The sequence below is a fragment of the Phoenix dactylifera genome, chromosome 9 (genome assembly GCF_051530095.1).
Source record: "Phoenix dactylifera cultivar Ajwa chromosome 9, Ajwa_hap1_PhDact_Kaust_v1.1, whole genome shotgun sequence".
Classification (NCBI taxonomy): Eukaryota; Viridiplantae; Streptophyta; class Magnoliopsida; order Arecales; family Arecaceae; genus Phoenix; species Phoenix dactylifera.
In genome coordinates, this window is record NC_143198.1 from 20,067,101 (window position 1) to 20,086,767 (window position 19,667).

At 41.5% G+C, this 19,667-nt stretch overlaps 1 long non-coding RNA gene across 1 annotated transcript; it reads right to left on the reverse strand.

Annotated features, from left to right (window-relative positions):
• Nucleotides 1-2,432: 2,432 nt before the first annotated feature.
• LOC149752859 (uncharacterized) lies at nucleotides 2,433-5,417 on the reverse strand. The gene is made up of 2 exons (XR_016396446.1): nucleotides 5,074-5,417; nucleotides 2,433-3,756 (listed from the first exon to the last, which is right to left on the reverse strand). It is a non-coding gene; the product is annotated as an uncharacterized LOC149752859 (long non-coding RNA).
• Nucleotides 5,418-19,667: the final 14,250 nt, after the last annotated feature.

The window sequence follows — 19,667 nt, forward strand, 5'->3', positions numbered from 1 at the left end:
TTTTGGAATTCTTTGAGGTGCTGTTCTTGCTTATGTTGAATCACATTAAGAGTGCATGAAATTGGTTACTCTGATGTATATTTAGCTAAAAATTCTTAGTTTATCAGAATCCATGTCATGAAGACTGACATGTTTGAGCCGAGTGAGAAATGAAGTGTATAATGATGAGCTTGGCGGCTCATGTGCTGTTCTGTTATACTGCAACTGAACAATAGAAACAGGATTACTGTTTACAGTAGGGTTTGACAGAGAAGAGACTGTTACCATTGATTGGTCTAGTTCGAAATAATATAAAAACTCCAATTCTATGTTCTGTACTTATATTGATGATAATGAAGGGAATGTTATGGTTGACTGGCTTGCGAATTCTGCCAGAGATGACAATATTACGTGCATCTGGCATGATGAGTTCTAGGAGAGCTGGCGATTCTTGTGTACTGGGATATGGTTGTGGTATGTATGGAAACAGAAATGTGATCAAACATTTTTAAATATATTGTTGGTAGGCCATGTGATGCAGATTTACCTGGATGTATTTTGTTTTTGAGGATTCTACTGCACCACCCAATATAATGGCATAAGTCGTGGCTTTACTCTCATTTGATTCAGATACTTGTTGACATCATCACTATGCACTAATTTAGGATCAGCAAGATATCCAAAAGAAATACTTGTCTATTTTCCTACGCAACTAGTGAGCTTATCAACATTCCGAAGTGAAGCATCATAGGCTGGCAAGCATTGTGAAGTCGGGGGACATTTGTATATTCCCCCTTCGAATGCTTTCCTTGGGCAGCTAGCTCTCTTAGTGTTCATGGAGAGTCTGCAAAGCAAGTTACAAGTAGTGTTGTTCCTTCCCTCAAATTATTTGAAAGCTTATTGCGTACGAATAGATTGGTTTACCATGTCCGCTTGTATGATGCACATCTCATTATATCCCATTCGTGAGTGCAGGTGGTAACAACTTCATGAGGATGCTGTTTCCTTGGAAGGTGTTTTTGAGTTATTTTTTCAGTTCATGCTTCTCCTGTATTATACCTGAAGGTGGTGAAAATGTTCCATATGGAAATTGGATCAAGGGGACAACTACAACTGCAACTGTGTTGTTATTATGTTCACTGGGGTAGATGGCGGGTAGACTCAAGATCTTATCCCACAATCCATTATGAATATGGAAAGCTTGGTCCAGCAGCTAACACGTTACTCTTTGTTCATGTGTAAGAATCGTGAGAAAACGCAATGTGCAGATGTGAAACAAATGCTACATGATTCGATTTTTCTACTGTAAAAATGAATGCGATATGATTGTAATTGTATTGACATAATCATGGGGTCGATGTGTAGCATTTGTGAGGGAGAGTGGACTTGTTATGGCTGTATTCTTGGCATGCCATCAAGCCCAGTTGGGCGAAGGGTGCATCTAACCCTGGACCACAGAGAAAGAGAGAGCGAGAGCGAGAGAGAGAGAGATATCCCAAACCATCATCCAGCCACAATTGCCGTGGAATTCATGGGCTAGATTCCAGCCAGCCACTGTCATTGAGATCATGGGCTAGCATGCAGGTGATAGGATGGTGTAGCCGCATTCGCAATATGATAGTATTGAACCACAGACTTGAACACCCATGGACATGGGAGAAACCATACAGGTATATATTTATTTCCCTATTGGGTCTGTGCGTTGAGAAGATTATTGGCACTTATATAGAGCTGAGGAATTCAAATAATATCTTCTAGCTAATCTTTTTTAGTGAGTTCATGGATCGTTACAAATAATATAAGGGTGGACACAGTCCATGGCCCATATGAACCAAAAAATGGTATGGCAGCATGAGTCCTTTTAATGCTAACTATTGGCTAATCATAATGTTTATGATTAAGTATTAATTATATGCTGGAAAGATTTTAGACCCTTATACATAGCCAAGCAATTCAAATAATACCTTTTGGTTAAGTTTTTTTGGTGTGAGCAGCAACCATTTAAGGCCACGAGCAACCATTTAAAGCCATGAAAGAACAAATTTTCATCTAGATATTGATATGTGTCATATCTGGTTTCTTTAAACATTAAGGGTCAGTGTATTATTACTTTGTGATGGACCAAGGTGCACAAACCGTGTCAGCTCGTAAGATTGCGAGATGTAATAAATGAATCTATTAGTAATGTTTTCCTTAAAAAAAACCAAGGGATGATATTAATTATAACTAAAATTGTGATGACCAATATTTATGCTACATTAAAAAGAGATAGTCACCTAAGTGTCCGTTAACAACTTATCGTATCCACACAACTTACTTTCCTTAAACTTAAACTTTTTTTTTTTTTAATTTTAGCTCTAAGCTCAGTAGAATTTTCTTGATCTTATTTGAGTCTCTTGGACTTTAGTTGGAGACTACAAGCAACAAGAGAAGCTTGAAAATTATGGCTCTTATTTTCTTTTGTAATGGCTAATCTGGTTCCAAACGGAAGTCTCTTTGAACTATGGATAATCATGGAAATATACGGAAAATTTAACCGGCAATCTAGAGAATTATGGACATTGGAAACGTCTAGTATCAGTCGAATATCTTATAGGAGAGTATTGGAATCATGATGTGCCCAAATTTTTATCAAGACATAGACCTCCTGCTTAGATCCATCCATGGCTAGTCATTCGTGATATTTGACAACTAAACAACAATAGAACGGGCCTATTACTTCTCCATTGACCTCAATGTTGAATTGTAATGCAAGTTCTCCCTCGTTAGTGCTCCATCTATGGCCATCAAGTATGCCAATGCTGCTTTGTAAGAGGTAGTTTTTCTCTTCTTTGTGTTCCCGTTTCTCCCTGACAATCCCTGTCTTCTTATTCTGTTTTCTTTTATTGTCTCTTCTTACCATTGTCTCCTTTCTTAGTTTGCTTCTGCATTATCTTAATGAAAATGATTAGTTCCTGACATGGTCGGCAGAACCGTCCCGAACCATCCGATTCGGGGCGTCCCGAACTATACCCGACTAGTTCTAGCAACGAAACCGAGACCGGTAACGGAGGGGGAGAAGGAGAAGGAAAAAGAAAAAGGAGAGAGAGAAAGCGGGAGAGGGAGAGAGAGTGTGGGAGAGAAAGGAAGAGAAAGGCCGGCTGGTGCAAGCTGGAGAAACAGGGGCCTAGAGGCAGAGCCCTGCCTTTGCAACTCTCCGGCCTCCACCTCCTCTACGCGGCGGCTCTCCGGCGCTCTGTTGGCTCTCCGTCGGCCTCTCACGGCCTTCCCCTTTTCTTTCTTTTTTTTCTCTCTCCCATTCTTCCTCTCCCCCACCTCTACTGTGTCAGTAGAGGGCTGGCACAGTCCGGCGCTGGGCTATACCAACCTATGCCACCGGGCAATCTGTTCGAGGCCTGATACTGGCACAACAAATGTTGGTCCTCAACTAATCTTCTCTTTTAAAGAAAGGTAAAAAAAGAAAAAAGAAAGCTAAAGTGGTGATCTACTGATAATACTGTTACATGTACATAAGTCTTTTTTCTTTTTTTTGCTGAAAACACGAAGTCATTTATATAACCACATGGAGACTTAAGTAGGAATGGTTGCATGGGAGGAGTGTGTTTATGGCTTCTGTTAAAAAAAAAGGTTACGATGGTGCTACGAACACTGTTACCTAATTAGACAACTTTATTCTGATGGTGCTACAACCACATGTGTGAGGGACACATTCTTGTGTGAGCAGCACGAGACAAAGGATCCAGGTGAAAACCTAGCATGATAATAAGATGGTAATTGCTGCAAAGAGGGAAAAAAAGGAAACGTAAAGAGGTGATTACTGATAATACTGTTACATGTACATAAGTCATTTATACAACCATGGATATTTAAATAGGAAAAGTTGCATGAGCAGGAGTTTGTTTATGGCTTTTATTAAAAAAGCTTATAATGGTGCTACACTGTTACCTAATTAGACAGCTTTAAATTCTAATGGTGCTAAAACCACATGTACGAGGGACTGCATTCTTGTGGGAGCAACATGAGACGAAGGATATATCCAGGTGAAAACTCCGTATGATAATAAGATGGTTACCGGTGCAAAGAAAAAGAAAAAATAAGGAAAGGTAAAGAGGAGATTACTGATAATACTGTTACGTGTACATAAGTCATTTATACAACCAAGGAGATTTAAATAGGAAAGGTTGCATGAGGAGGAGTATGTTTATGGCGTCTATTAAAAACAACAGAGAAATAATTATCAAGAAAGAAGTATAAAGCAAGAAGGATTATTGGGTCTCAAGATGTGCTCAGTAATACACACAGAAAAGGCCATTGCCATGACCACTCAACATGTGCTTAGATAGCATTTTGCCTGGAGAGAAGGAACCATGATTTTTTGAACGAACCTTTTCTACTGATCATCTAAGTTGTGCTGAGAGAGAAGGAACCATGATTTTTTGAACCAACCTTTTCTACTGATCATCTAAGATGTGCTGTATCTCAGTCACTTGCCTGTCCTCTCAGGTTGCATAGGTATTCCCAATCATTTTAAGTAAAAAGCCTTTTCCCAACCCCTTTAGGTTGCCAAAGGAATTTCCAAGCCTATGTATTGATTGTTATTGTCAGGTTTAAGTGCTAAAACTGCAGTTAGGATAATTAGAAATTGGCCTTATACTGGCCTGCATAAGAGTGGCATCCATGAAGGTATAGTTTGACTTCATACTTCCAAATAGCTATTTTGTTCCTAACTCTCTTCGGAATAGTCCTGACTATTTTAGCTATAGAAGAAATTTTCACCAGACATCATTATTGAAAGAAAAGAAATCTTCCAGTATGTCACGAACATGCATGAAGAAAGGCCCCCTAAAGACTTACAGTGCCATTCCATCACATATGTATGAACTAAAAAGCTTATCATTGGCAAAAATAAAACCTTTTGTCCTTCCCTCTAGCTCAGTAGGCAGCTAGTGATTTTTTCATTCGCTTTGAGCTAGTGGTCATCAATATCTAAGCATGATAAGCTGCCTTGGAAAACTAGATATCCAAAGAGTGCGAGAGTAGGATAGTGGATTAATGGGAAAACCTTCACCGAGAAAGAGTGAGAGGAATTAATACCTTAGATGTGAGTGTTCGAGCAAAGGAGATATTGACGCGGCTCAATCCAATTACATGGCTATTTGAGCATGTAACCATGTTTTCAGATTGAGGCACGCCAATACCTCCAACTCGGTCAGAAAACACTGCAATCATCATCCCTTCTTCTAAGCCCCTTCAACGGCAGGCGGCGGAGTAGCCGTCAGTGCTATGAGCATGTCCCTTTCCCACGTCTGTGACTGCCATCGAGATGTGAAGGCAGATGGATTGTTTTGGGGATGATGGGGGAGTTTCAGACAAGTTTAGTCCAAATTGGATTCCAACACATGGAAATAAAGCCTGAGGAAGGAGAGAGGAAAAACAGGTTAGGGAGATGGGAAGGAGGGTTTATATATGGGTCAGGATCAGCACCTGGTGTAATTTTGACAAAGTTACACCTAGTATAACTCCGATAGAATTATATTTTTCTTCAAACTAGATAATGAGAGACGGACATGGATGATTTAAGTCATTGAATGTAACATATTATATTTAAACTACTTGCATACCAAAAATTATATGATTTTGGGAACCCTAGCCTATATATCAAAAATACTCTAAATATGTGGAGATGCAGAGTAGTCACGGAGCTCCTCATGTACGTGTCTTTTTGGGCTTTTACTTAGGCTCTTTGGTCTTCTATAAATATTCAAAATCTCCCAATCCACAACCCGCGAGAGTAAATACACACCTACACATATCTTAAAATGAATCTCTATTTTAAGTTCTAGCTTGCTCTTTTGGCTAAAGGATCAAATCCAGTTAAATCCAATTACAAACATCATGATTAATCCGTAATCAATTATAAAAGGATCCATGCTACAATGCTTCTTGGTAACACATAAATTGAGCACAAAATTTGCTTCGAAACCATTTGTAATGCCAAAACCTCATCCAAAGGGGCTAACAAAAGGGTGTTATTCAGATTATATGATTATGTATAAATATTCTAAGATCTTCTCATTCCACAACTAAAATGAAACTAAACATATGCCCATACAGATCCTCATATATAAAGTGGATAAATTAATGGGTTTTCACGTTTGTGAAAAGCATCTACCTTTGCATCAACTTTCACCCTATAAACAGTTTCTTCTTGTTCTCCAAATTGTTGCGCAAAGGAAAGCACAAAAAGGGAGGGCGACGGTTGTGAGAGAAAGAAAAGATCAGCATGCCACATCAAAATGGAAGACTCGTAAGGAAAACCACATTAATAATCCTACTTAGTAAAATTTTTTTAATTGTCGTCTCCTATATTTTTGCTACTTTTGTGGTGTAACTATATAACTTTTGATAAAGGAACCTAAATATGCACTAAAAGTTTAGCCAAAGAGAATGCTCCTCTTCATTTTGATGTGATGACGCGTAAGGAAATGCAAACAAGTCATTCAAAAATTTTACTTAATTATAGAGAGGGACATAGAAAACCTCATGTATGATTTTTGGGTAGATTGCTAGTCAATAGGGCTTCTCTAGTTGCATACAAAACCATATAGGTCATGGAGAAGGCTATATTCATTAAAAGTTCAAAATTTCCTAAGATGAACTATCATGATTGTTCTAGATCTAAGACAGCCTAATTTATTCTTACTCATCGAACTAACAAAAACAATGCTCTAGATTTTAATTATTCAATTATTAGGCAAGAGCTTCCATATGTTTCATTCAATTGTTCGAATATATTAAGAATAATAATATCATTCTAAATACAAAAATGTCCTAACAACATTTAGGAAAAGAGCATGGTGCTATAGTGCTATTGTCATCTACCTAAATAAGGACTCATTTATCATGACATTCTACTCTCATTGTCAAATCTATATACTTCTTGATGTTACTTAAATTCCTGCTTTACTACAATCATTACTTATAAATTTGGTTAAAATGGGATATTTCCCTCTCTCACTTCCCTTATTGCCTATTGGGTCAATCAAAATAATAATAATAATAATAGGAGCTCATTAACAATCTACACATACTCAACATAGAATAGTTATAGAACTTGATACACCTCAAAACCAATCTTTACTGATGTGGCAAATCAACCAATAAAAGCTGCTACCTAGATGCAAGCTGACCATTCAAAGCTTGCTACATGGCCGACTCTAAAGGCGCATAGAGAGACCTTTGCATTCCGAGCTATCCCCTCAGCTGCAACAACTTGGACATTATTGCTAACTATTTTCTAACAAATGCGACATTCAAGCAAATCCCTACGACCGAGAAGTGTGGATGTGATTTACAAGAAAGATACATGGTTTATTACCTTATCAACCAGCATATAATCTTGAACTACTTGGTAGAAGGTTCTAGCCTTCGCCTATATATTGCATTCCGGAAGGCCCTTCAAGTAAGTTATCTTTCAACTCTCTTACACTGCCTCTCTGCTCCTGAAGGCCTCCTCATATTTTGTAAGAACTATATCTGACTTAGGCACTGGAGGGTTTCCCATCAAACTCTATCCGATGGGTGGACTTCTTTATTTTTATTGTTTCAGGTCTGAGTCAACATTGAAGTGCCGGTCAAAGTTGTTCCTCCGCCATCTAGTGCCAACTTGTAAGTGCTCGACGTCGAGATCATCATCGACAAGGGAAACCACTAGACCATCATCACAGAGGCATGCAATGACCCTATTCGATCTTTTCAATTCGGATGGCGGATATGCTGAGATCCCTAGCAACCCTGGTCAGGCCGATTCTCAGCAGTAAGAGATCGGTGCTAGAGAAAAGGTCCAAATCCCATCTTTCGAGTTTTGATCAATCAAGCAAGCGATATAGAACCATTAGTCAAGGAGAACACAGGCGGCAACAACAACCGCATAATAGGATGAAGCCCTAGAGTCCGATGGCTCTATGTAGAGCTCTCGGAGGGCTCTTCCTTCGCAGAAGCCACAACCAAACCCTCAGTGACTGTTGACTAGTCCTATCTTCTTATACAGAAGGTTTAGATATCGACCATCGTCATCTAGAACCTGTAGCAAACGGCTGCTAACTAGCAGCAGAAATTGCGGCCACAATAGATATCGCAGCAGACTCGCACACTGGAAGATCAAGAGGACCTAGTGTAGCGAGTCATCATTTCCATCCTCAAAGTTCAGGATGGGCCCAACACAGCCGTTATTATCACCCACGGATCATAGGGCGAGAGAGGAGGCGCCGACACTCGAGCTCGCAATCTTGGGATAGATCAATGCCAGGGTATTCATCCCACCACAGATTGGAGATGATATCCAGGTGGGAGGTTTCGACCTTGACCATAGGTTTAAGAAAATGGATCACTGCCTTAAGGCTTTGAGAGGCTGCAATGCTGAGCTCGAGGACAACATTGACTTCACAATCGAACCCCCATTCTTGGTGAAGATCATGGAGGAACCTCTTCCCTCTCATTTCAAGATGCTCTAGCTGGAGACCTACATGGGACTGCCGACCATCTGGACCATGAAAGCTTTAGGGCCCTCATGATGATCTAGAGGGCCATTGGTGCAATACTCTATCAAGCTTTTTCAGTTATACTCTAGAAGATAGCTCGGTTATGGTACACTGGGCTGCAGCTAAACTCGATTAACTCCTTCGAGCAGTTTGTTTGATTCTTTGCGGCACACTTCTTTAGTAGCCATAGGCAGAGGAAAGGTTTGGAGTGCCCATTTATCATCACGCAACAAGATGGAGAGTCTCTTTAGGACTATCTCAACCACTTTGATGTGGCTACCTTGGAAGTGTGCAACCTAAATCACTTGGCCATGGTGTCTGCGTTGAAACGAGATGAGGCTCTTAGTTCCTCTTCTCCCTCGAGAAGAGGTTCTCAAGAAGCTATATGGAGCTCCTCATTCGAGATGAGGTGTGATCAGTACCAGCGGCACACAAACATCCAGTGACAGTCGGTAGCACTACTCACACCGATCAATGCTCTCTGGCCTTTCGCATAATAGAGGATAGACATCCTTAAGCCTTTTCTACGAGCAACCAGGTAGATGAATAGTGGCCATTGACTACTTCACCAAATAGGTCGAGGCCAAGCCACTGGCCCTGATCACCAAGAACAATGCCGAAGATTTTGTTTGGAAGGCCATTATTTGCCGATTCGGGCTTCCTCAATTAATCATCACTAACAACTATAAGTAGTTTGGTAATGCCAACTTCAAGGAGTTCTGTGCAGAGCTTCAAATTTACCATCAACTGACTTCGATCAGGCATCTACAAACCAACAGAAAAGTCAAAGAGACTAACAGAACTATCCTACAGTGCTTGAAGACGAGGCTAAACTGAGCAAAGGGACTGTGGGCAGACAAGCTATACATCATCTTTCGGGCATATGGAACCACACGTTGAACCCCGACAAAAGAAATGCCCTTTAGCCTTGCATTCAGCTCAAAGCTATAATCCAATTGGAGGTCGGCTTACCATCTCATAGGGTGGACTCATTCATTGAGCAGCAAGACCCGCAGGACCTCCACAAGAACCTTAACCAGCTAGAAGAAGCAAGGGAGCAAGTCCGAATCTAGATGGCAGTTTATCAACGATGAGTAGCTCGATGTTGTAGTTTTTGAGTAAAAATTTAAGTTCTTCTGACCCAGAGATTTGGTGCTTTGAAAGATCAAGACAAGCTTGCACTGAACTGAAAAGGACCATACTGAGGATCGAAGGTCATTCACCTAAAACCTATCATTTGGACATCTCGATAGATCATCTATCCTTTGGACATGGAATTCAGCCAATCTCTCAGTGTAATGTATTATCAGTAAGACATGTCTCATTATTGTGTAAACCTAACCTCAATAAATGAAATATTTTTTCATCAAAAATTATCAAAGTATTTTAGGTTGGGTAACTTGCTCTCAAGAGAACCAAGGAGGATAGGACGTGTGTCCTAAAGACCACTAACCACCAAACCCTCAACCAGTGTGCATGACTACACCTTCCTGATCGAGCACCCCTTTCAAAGAATGCTGATTATAGGCTCTAAGCGTTGAGCGAGTCTCCTCAATGACCATCGACCTACAAGCTTGTATGTTTATCATAGGCCAGATGTGTCGACCACCAACATACGATCCCATGTAGTTGCTATCGGTTGAGAGCATCTTACTACAACTGACCTTCGAGCATAGCATATTGGTCAAGCCATTTCACGGCCTTGAGGAGGCAATACCTCCATCTTAAACCAGTCATCATGCTGAAAACCTAGCGAGCTAACCAATCTCTCTAGCTCACGGTGGCCTAAGTGTACAAGTCGGGCGAGCTACTTAACCACCCCGAAGAGGCACCACCTCAGTCCTAAACTAGCCTTTGTGCAGAAGATCTAACAAGGTAGTCAATCCCACTAGATCAGGATAGATCAAGTGCATAGGTCGAGCGAGCCAATTCACAGTCTCAAAGAAGCAACACCTTCGTCTTGAGCCAGCCCTCGCGTCGAAGATTTGTCGAGCTGACCGATCTCTCTAGATCGGGACGGCTCGAGTGCACAGGTCGGGTGAGCCACTTAATAGCCCTATGGAATTAACACCTTCATCTTGTATCGACCCTTGCACCAAAGATCTGACGAGCTAACCAATCTCTCTAGATTAGGATGGCCCAAGTGCATAGGTCAAGCAAGCTATTTCATGGCCCGAAGAGGCAACACCTTCATTCTGAACCAACCCTTGCGCCAAATACTTGGTCAGCTAGCCGATCTTTCCAATCAAGACGGCTTGGGTGCGCAAATTAGATGAAACATTTCACAACCCCAATGAGGCAACACCTCTGTCCTATACTTACTCTCATGTTGAAGACCTAGTTAGCTAACCAATCTCTTTAGGATGGGACGGCCCAAGTAGAGATGATCACTTCCGCACAATTGTAAAGTTAACCAGATTCCTCCATCAAGTGAATGCAACAATCTCTTGTCGACAACAATGCGATCCTCGATTCTTAGCAGCTTGGAAGGCAAGGCCCCTGCCACCCACTAATGAGCTCACCAAATCTGCAAATGGTTTTTCACAAGAGTTCAAGTCTCCGACTTCGGCCAAGCATAGTCGGAAATGGGAGGCAAGGCCCCCATGACCTGCTAATGAGCTCATCAAGTCTGCAGATGTTTTCCAAAAGAGTTCAAATCTTTAACTTCATCCAAGCGCGATTGAGAATGGGGCCCAAGGCCCCTACAACCTACTAGCTAGAGAGGAGCAAAGCCCCTATGACCTACTGGGGACGGTTTAATTCCTCGGCTCTCGAATGCACCGACCTAAAGGCAAATCAGGGCAACCACATATGAAGCCGACATATGCTACTTAAATGGATCGGCAAATATTCTCATGCATAAGCTCTAGCAAAAATGAGATGATGAAATATAAGCTAAAGTTACTTTCATTTATTTTTGAAATTACAAAATGGCATCACTTCAATGGCCAAAGGACTTCATAGAATGAGTACAGGACTCGAACACTACAAGAGTGATCTATAAACTAGAAAGGTCAGATGAAGAGGCCATTGATCGGAAAGCCACATTTCCTTCAGTCAACGCTTCACCCTCACTTGAAAGTAGCCTGAGGTTAGTCGAATCCTTGTCCACTATAACATCTAGAAGCAGTTTTCATTGTCTGCAACATCCAGAAAGAGTCTGACCTCCACCTCATGCCATACTCCTTAAAGAAGGAGGCATCCTCGATCGAGCATTTTCCAGCGAGGACTCTACAACATCTTGCTCAAACTCAACCAAAGGTTTGCATTCCATCACTCTGGCAGCCTTCCTCTCCACTTCTGCAGCCTGATGGCAAGTGACCTATAGCTCCCACCCAAGTTCAAAAGCTTGGAGCTCCGTCTCCTCCACCCAGACTTTGGCTCCTCTCAGCTTAGCCTCCATTTTTGTCACCCTCCAATGGGTGTCAGTAGCTTTTTCTACAGCCAACCGACTCCACAGAAGCTCCAGTTCCATCTCAATTTTAGCCACTCCCTATATCTCAAGATAATACGAGCTGGAGAGCTTCAAGGTGATCCAAAAACTAGTCCGCCAGCAAGGGCTCTATGTGCCTAAGAAGGAGGAAGATGGAGAAAAAAGAAAGAGGGCAAGACTTTCCCCATCCACAAGTAGTCCTCTTCCATTTATAGAGGGTCTTGATCATTGGAATTGTCTCAATTGGCCTAATCATGGCGCGGTCTCTAAGTCCCTAAGATTTTCAGACACGTGGGGGGCTCCCAAGCCCCTGATGGTAAGCCTTCCTCAAGGAAACGTTTCCTGAAGCTCGATCTTCAGAAGAAATTATTGTAGAACTATAGACCTCATAAAGATGGTCTAGGATTCGATGACATGCATCCTCCAAATGGAGAGACCAAAAAAAATTCTTCAGAATAATCGAAGATGGGTGGAGTGGCATCATTCGATTGCCTATTCACAAGGCTACCAAGTGGCCTCAATAATCAATCATATTTGACCTTAGCTGTATTGAAACCAAAAAGTAAGCAGCTTGAAAAGCTAGCGACTAGTTCAATCACCGACCAACAAAAGTCGACCAAGAGGTCTCGATGAACAAGCCCTAGAAAGCCTACGGACGAGCTACCAATATTGAACCAAGCTACAACACATTAGTAAAATAAAACCAAGGAAAGGGACAAGATTCTAGAAAAGCCATTCTTTATATTAAAAGATTGTGAGGAGAGTTACAAAATGATGGAAGCAAGAAAGAGAAGGTACAAAAAGAAGCTCGCTTCACTGCCAAGCTACAAAAAAGGAGAACCTATCCTACTCCTCTCCTTCTCCTCCTTTCCCTTCAGAAGAATATTCCTCCTCTTCTTCGACAGTGGCAGGTCCTCTAGGAACAATGCGGCTAAGGTTGTTTTGAGGGTGCAGCTCGTCGACTATTGCTTGGCATGCCTTGAACACCTTCTTGAAAGAGTTCGTAGCCTTCTCTAGCATCCCACCACAGAAGTCCTTCGAGACTTTGAAGTCCTCGACTGCCTGCTGAGTTTTCATCTCGGCCTCGACAAACTGTTCCTCAGCTTGGACTGCTCGCCTCTCGGCCCAAGCTAATTTCTATTCAACCGCAAAAAGTTTGCCTTCTCCTTTCTGAGCTGCCTCCTAGAGCCGAGCGATCTCCTTCTCGAGCCGAACCGCTGTCTTCTCCGTCTCTAGCTTTATCTCCTTGAGCCTCCTATGTGCCTTGGCAAGCACAGACTTGAAGTTGTGCTTCTTCTCTCAGGCGAGATGGACCTGCTTCTCGAAATCCTCCCTAGCATCCTAAGCTATTGGTAGCTCTGATTTGGCCAAGACCCTCCCCCGCTCAGCCTTACAAGTCTCATGCTCGGCTAATATTACCCTCTGCTGATGAATGAGAGGATAGCTGTAAGGGCATGGATGGTATAGGTGCTCTATAATCAGAAAGATAAAGTCAACACAAAGAATCAGACATCAAATGACAACTATGGATCCTCAATCCTCATATTGATCATCTTGATGTGCATGGTGTTAATAAGTTCCCTTGCTATCATCGCCCGAAGATGCTTCTCATCTTTCAGAAGCATCGCCCCCCTAACCAACTAGCCAGAAAGCTTGAGGGATTCGAGGATCAAGTCCTTGGTCTTGATCAACCACGCTGACTAGTAAACATATGGCTTAGCCCCTCGAGATAAAGATAGCGGCAGATGGGAGGTCGATGCCCCTAGGACATTGGTGGTAGGAGTTGGAGCATATGCTGGTGAAGAAACTAGCTCAAAAGTGAAAGTAGCTTCATCAACAGCCGCCAACATCCGCACAAGCTTGGCAACGACCATAGGATCCAAGATCAAATCCATGGGAGCCTTGCGTACAGCAGCTAGCACTTTCCTTGGAAGCCCTCTCATGAACCACTCTTGGAGGAGCCTCCAAAATAGGTGGATGAGCACGGACTGAGATAATTACCTCCACCTTTGGTGATCACACCTCATCAGATTGACCCTCAGCCTGAGCAGCACTTGCCAAACTTAGGGCCATGGGAAGCTTGTTATCATGGACAAGGGAAGTAGCAGGTGCCTTCACCTTCCTCTTCCTCAAAAGGTCGGCCTCACCCCTGCCAAGCTTCCTCTTGCAGAACATATCTTTGGTGGCCTCGGACAATAGCTTGCTAAAGTCGAACTTCATCCTTGTAAAATAGACACGTCAAAAAAGCTGAACATTAATACTTGGAAGAATTCAAATTCAATTAGACCAAAAAATTGCCCGGACTAAGGCCAACATTCGCCAAAGTAGACTCAGAAAGTTGTTTGGTCAAGGACAACGACTGCATACCACGAAGGGTATTGACCATCGCATGCTCCTTTTCAAACAAAATTGGAAATAGATTCATCGCCTTCTTCCTCGACATGGATCATTGTGATGGGAAGGCCCAACCCTTCTTCGAGGACACAAAAAAGAATTAGCCCTTCCAATCATAAATAGAAGAAGGGCCAGATGAAAGAAGGTCGCAACCTTTCCTGCTGGAAAGAAACCACCATCCTTTATTCCAGGGATGCTCCTTCAACTAGAAGAAAGCTCGAAACAACCTCAAAGAAGGAAGAAGACCGTGAAGGATAATAAAAGAAAAGAACTCAATTGTTATCCTTCAGGCATTGGGAACTAGTTGGGTCAGGACATGCCAATACCTATACATAAGCTCGACAAAAGAGGTCAAAATGGGAAGTCTCATATTTGCATTTAGAGTTTTCTTATAAAAAGCAAGCTGATTCTTCTTGGATGACATCACCCAACCAGAAGGGTTAGGCAACTGTAAAGTGAAGCCCTAAGGGATGTGGTACTCAAATTGAATCCTCTCCAAGTCGGCCTCCCCTAATATGCTCTTCTCAGCAGATGGAGCAAAATCGGCCACTGAAGATGGTCCTTTCGAGCCTCCGTAGGCTCGATTAGATGAGCATTGAGCCACAAGCTAATCATTCGACGACCTCTTCGCCATCTGCCTCATCACTTCTTCCAAACAAGAAAGGAAAGAAAAGTGAAGAAAAGAAAAGAACAAGGAGAAGGAACCAAAACAAAGAACCAAGGAGGCCCATCGAAAGCTTAAGGCGAAGAAATTCCGGCAGGGAAACAAAAGAATGAACACTAATAGCAACGATGAAAGAGAACTCCGGTCGAGAATGAAGAAGATAAAGAATTTTGGAAGTGGAGCATTGGTTCATCCTAGGATGCTCTCAAGATGACTGGTTGCAGAACTTCGACATGAAAACAAAGCATAAACTGTGGGCATTATATAGAGCCTCGAATGGTTCAAACGATGTGGCCATTCGAGCAATCAGTCCCATCTCCACCATGTGTCAATTAAGCTTTCGCTTCTGAACCATCGCCAGGATTGCTACTAACAAAGCATCCAATCTTCACTCCAAAAATCCTGCCACTAATGTTACCTCTTTGGGACGGGCAAACACCAACACGTAATCATAAATGCAGCCTCTAAAAAATTTTAGAAGCTGACAAGATAGCGCTAGTTGATTTATTTCACAGCGCCTTAACTGACCGGTTTCATCCGAAGAAAGCTACTTCCTTCACCCAAGCCGATCAAGCCATCTCGACCTCAGAAGTGGGGGGTAAGTGATACGCCTTAGAACCGATCTCTGCTAATGAGGCAAACTGACCAATGAAAGCTTGCCACCTAGGTGCGGGTTGACCATTCAAAGCTTGCCACATGACTGACTCCAAAGGCATGTGGAGAGTCCTCTATATCTCAAACTTTTCCTCAGCTGACAACAACTCGGCCATAATTGCTAATAGTTTTCTGACAAACGCAACACCCGAGCAAATCCCTGCAACCGAGAAGCACGAGCATGTAGCCCCAAGCTACTCGATGGCGGGCTCTGGCCCTCGTCTATATATTGCGTTCCCGGAGGACCTCCAAGTAAGTTTTCTTTCAACCCTCTTATATTGCCTCTATGCTTCTCTTAGACTTTTTTCTGTTTTCTAAGAGCCATATCTAACTTAGGCATCGGGTAATCCACTGCCAGACATGCTCCAGTGGGTGGACTTTCTTATTTTTAATATTTAAGGTCAGAATCAGTCTCGGAGCGCTGGTCAAAGTCGTTCCTCCGCCATCCAACACCAACTTATAGGCGCTCGGCATCGGGATCATCATTGATCGAGCACAGAGCCACTAGACCATCATCATCAAGACGTGCAGCAACCCCATCCGATCTTTCTGATACGGATGATGGATGAGCCGAGATCTCTAGTGATCCCATTAACTTGACGCCTGAGCTCGATTGATTTCCAACGGCAATAGAACTCAATACCTACCAGCAATCAAAGATTTTATTTTAAAGTCTTAGATAGTACATCTTTAAGTATTTAAATGTATATAATTTTATTAAATGGTTATCCTTCTTTTTTTTTATTTGTTTCCCCATCAAAAGAGAGGGGAAAGAAAGAAAGCTATGATACACAATACTACACAATTATGACTACAACAATAAAACTAAAAGAAATTGACGAGTTTGATACGCAGGATAAATTGAAAGATCCGTAATTTGTATCGATATGTGAATGGATAGACTGTCCAGTGTCAAAGGTGTGAGATCATTTGGTGGGTGGAGAGTAATTACTGCGCTGGGACCAGTTCTCTCATCTCCAGCAGACCACAAAACTAATGCTGAGAAGCATTAAACTCCCGCAGGCAGTAGTGGCTACCGAACCCCGTCGTACCCCCGACCACCCGCTTGGTGGGCTCGCCTGTGTCAGCCCCAGTGTCCCTGACTCTGAACTGGTGACCCATTAGGCTTGCTGGTTTGCAAGCATTTCATGTACACGAGGTCGGGCACGAGGAAAAAAAAAAATCCACTCGATCGAAGATAAGGGCCCGGGAGAGAGCGATATGTTGGTTTTTTCATATAGCCACGCACACCACCAACCACAACTGTTTAATTTTGCCGACCTCATTTATTAAGCATGCATCTTAGATTATACTGCTACAGAAACGAGCAGTTATGGTTGGTGGCGTCCCCAGCCATATAGTGCATGCACTATAGAGTATAATTTTTGCATAAGTTAGGAAGTAAAATTTTAGGATCTAAAGTAGAGAAAGTAATTTAAAAATCTTTAATTACTTATTTATTTAGAATTTTAATATTAAAATTTTAAATTTAATTTCTCTCTCTTCTCTTGTCTTGATGGCGTAAGAAGATGGGATGAACCACTGGTGGAGTAAACAGATCGCTCCTAGTTCGGCTCAAACTAGTTTAGATCTTACATTCATACCAGAGCTGATTGCTAGATTAGACATTTAATTTAGTTCGCGCAAAATGGCTTTGGACGGTACAAAAAAGAAAGATACTCAAATGCCAATATCCGCTTAACGTGGCTCAACACCTATTTAGTTTTAGATCTTTTGGACTCAACCAGATCTCGGCAATTGCGAAGAAAAATTATCGACCAGACGCCAACATGAACCAACTCAAAGTCTCCCCATGATAAATACTTCGAAAGTGAGTGATTTGAATCTATATTTGATCCATTTGTTAGATCATATTTCAAGCTATTTCTAGTTGAGAGTCTATGTAGACAATAATTAGCCACCGAATGCATTACCTACTCCAATGTTACAAGACCAAATAAAAGTTTAGATCAGCCAAGGTCCTCGTTTGATATGTTTGTGCTTGTAGATACCTAATTCGTGGAATCACAAGCAAATATGGAACTTGCACGAATCAAAACCAATTTGCCATATAATATAATGCAAAAATTGGATGGAGAAGAAACTTAATATAAAATTTTATTTGAATAAAGGTATAAAAGTTGCAAAATGTCTCGTTTTTCTTTCTCACAATAGAGAACTAGGACTTGTTCCAATATCGCATATCCTGCCTAGCAACCAAAGACTATTCTTGGATGATGCATCTTAAACAGTCTATACTTGAATAATGATGATAGAGGCGGCATTTCTTTTTTTATCCTATTTTTTTTTAATTTTTTTGAATGTGTTCATACTAAAACGGTATAAATTATCCATTTAGCCAAAAAAAGAAAAAAAATTGAATTGCTAACACGAAGCAAACCAAAGGAACCATCTAAATACCATATTTTAAGTCTTAGATTAATTTGCTTGATCTATACCATTATGTACCGTAAAAAAAAAATATATATATATATATATTATAAAATATTATATATTTAATTATAAAAATTTTATTAATAAAAAAATTAAATTTTTGCGCCCACCCTTGACAGGTAGAACTGTGGCATTTAATAAGGTCACGCGAGGTGGTACGTCCTCGAGGGCACTCCTTGGCCGTATTAGCGTCATACGAAGACCGTGCACCGCTGGTGGGGGCTCCTGGCTATTAAATTCTTATCGTTGGAGTTTATAGCATTGGGTGGGTTGGTTAGGCTGCGTGGTGGTGTCAACCTCATTTGTGCTGGAGGTGCCGTGTGGATACGGAAAAATTAATGCCTCGGTTGGGGCTTAGGTGGTTCTGGGGCAAGCCATGAACTAACTTTGGAAGAGCATGTTTGGATCCTAGTGGAGGCTGGTATGGCTTTCTCAAAACTTTCCCATGGAGATGAGAAACATCTTCTTCAAAGTTGTTTCCATCTTTTATTTCCATCCGTTTCTTTTGATTGTAAACTTTTGGATGGGTAATGCTGTGAGGCACGGGTTACATGAACACCCACATCGTACAAAAAGATTGATGTCACTCTAAGATTTAGAGAGATATGCAGAAAATGATTGATTTCTAGATTGCCAAGCCGGCTTTGAAGAGTCCGGTAAGCTTCTCATGCAAACTTAACAGATGCCGCAACATCTTCCTTTTATGGGTGATAGGTAGAAGTCCAAACGAGCTATTATTGGGCTCGAGTCAAACTTAAGTAGTTCGAATAATTTTTTGAATCGAACTTCAGCAATTAAACACTTACATTAAAAGCTCGCAAGCCTAATTGAATATATATATTTCTAATAATATTATATTATATTTATAATATATATTATTAATTTAATAATTTAAATAATATTATGTTATATTATAGTTTAACTATTTTTAAAATTACAACTATTTTTAAATCGATGTGGAGTATTAATTTATTGTTAACTGAATCGGATTCGAACCTGGATATTAAAGTCTAATTAATTTTAAATTAAGTTTTGAGTCTAAGTCTTTTTGAATGCAATTGAGCTTAAATATTTGTGGCTCAGCTAGAATGCACCCCACCTATAAAAGGCTAGTATGGACGTGAGATTCTCTGACCCTCGACCACCGGCACCAAGCATTCCAGGAGCATCAATGACATGTCATGTCACGCATGCATCCACGAGCCCCTGGTAAACTAGTACACCTTGATGGGATTTTTGAGATATGACCACCTAAGGAGGGAAGGTATCAATCGGCTGCATTAATTTGTCCCCCGCATGCAACCATTGATGGTCTCATGACCAGTCCTAGACTGCAAGTCCACGTACATACGAACAATGTAATGTGCTAAGACCTGTTACATGGCTGCTGCCTTCAAGAATCCAGGAACATAGCACTTGACAGTCCATATCACTTTTGCGGATCTACCAGTCCTCCTGGTACCAAATAAAGTTATTAGATCCATAGTATCCTGTCAAGCCCAATCTTGCCTTGGGCACTATTCAAGGTGGGGGAGTGTGACCACAAATG